We start from the raw sequence: 1,493 nt of genomic DNA, 5'->3' as shown, positions 1-1,493 counted from the left end.
GCTATTGTGAAGCCTGATATTATTGGGCACTTTGAGCTAAAACAATACATGGTGCAGCTGATCCAATCCACAGGGCTATTTGTGGGATTACCTAATGAAGACCCGCAGAGGCATATTTAGAATTTCTTGGAAATTACGGCCACTTAAAATTATCCGAACGTTTCCAAGGACTATGTCAGGTTGACACTTTTCCCCTTTTCACTGATCGGGGAAGCTAAGGATTGGTTGGATAAGGAGCCAGCAAATTCAATCCGCACTTGGGATGATCTGGCAAGGCAATTCTTAATCAAGTTTTTCCCCACTAAAAAAACAAAGATATTGAGGAGTCAAATTCTTGGGTTTGAACAACGAGTTGGTGAGACACTTCGTCAAGCATGGGAAAGGTACAAGAAGATGCTCAGAGACTGTCCTCATCATTTCCAGACGGACGAGGTATTGGGTCACACTTTTGTAGATGGGTTAGATGATGCTTCAAAGATGAATCTTGATTCAACTTGTGGGGGTAGTTGCATGGCCAGACCATACAGTGAAATCTAAATCTTGCTGAATAACTTCACTACTAATGATAATAACTTGCAAGGTGATGGTGATTCACGAAAGGCAGTTAAGCAAAAATCAGCTGGGTTACTTGAGCTCGACGAAGTGTCAGCCATGAGAGTCGATATTGCAAAGATGGCCAATCAGATGACTAGGATGACAACGCAGTAGCCACAAATAATGCAACATGTATAACAAATGACTATTTGCTGCGAACTCTGTGGCGACAATCATATGAGTGATATGTGCCCCACAAATCCAGAATCCATCTATTATGTGGGGCAACAAAATAGAGGTCCACCGAATCAGCATGCACAATACGGGAATTCTTACAATACAAATGGGAGGAATCATCCCAACTTCTCATGGGGTGGAAATCAGCAGAATCAGAATTAGCATAGACCCCAAGGGAGTTTCAATCAGCCTCAGAGACCACCCCAACAAATAGAAGAAAGTACCAATGATTTTCTAAAGAAGTTGTTGATTGACAATCAGCAACTCCGGACCGACTTCAGAAATCTTGAGAGGCAAATTGGGCAGTTAGCAACAAATAAAAACACTAGACCTACAGGCGCTCTCCCCAGTGATACAGAAAAGAACCCTCAAGTGAATGCAGTTACACTTAGAAACGGGAGGGAGCTAGAGAAAGTTCCAAAGAAAAAGAAAGACAAGCCCATACCTGAGGGAGAGTTGATCCCTAAAGTGACTCCTGAACCAAAGAATGCTGCTGAAATTCCAGAGCTAGTGGAGGCCCCAAGGCCACCACCACCTTTCCCCCAGAGATTGCAGAAAAAGAATGATGATCGCATGTTCACAAAATTTCTCTCTATGTTGATCCAGGTTCAATTGAATATCCCACTTGTTGATGTGCTTCATGAAATTCCAAAGTATGCTAAGTACATAAAAGATATAGTGGCTCACAAGAGAAGATTAACTGAATTTGAGACAGTGGCACT

At 42.3% G+C, this 1,493-nt stretch overlaps 1 non-coding gene across 1 annotated transcript; it reads right to left on the bottom strand.

Annotated features, from left to right (window-relative positions):
- Nucleotides 1-315: 315 nt before the first annotated feature.
- LOC142181365 (small nucleolar RNA R71) lies at nt 316-419 on the bottom strand. The gene has a single exon (XR_012710033.1). It is a non-coding gene; the product is annotated as a small nucleolar RNA R71 (small nucleolar RNA).
- Nucleotides 420-1,493: the final 1,074 nt, after the last annotated feature.

The sequence above is a fragment of the Nicotiana tabacum genome, chromosome 5 (assembly GCF_000715075.1).
Source record: "Nicotiana tabacum cultivar K326 chromosome 5, ASM71507v2, whole genome shotgun sequence".
Lineage (NCBI taxonomy): Eukaryota > Viridiplantae > Streptophyta > Magnoliopsida > Solanales > Solanaceae > Nicotiana > Nicotiana tabacum.
The sequence above is the reverse complement of the archived record's forward strand: the minus strand, read 5'-3'. Positions and strand labels throughout refer to the sequence as shown.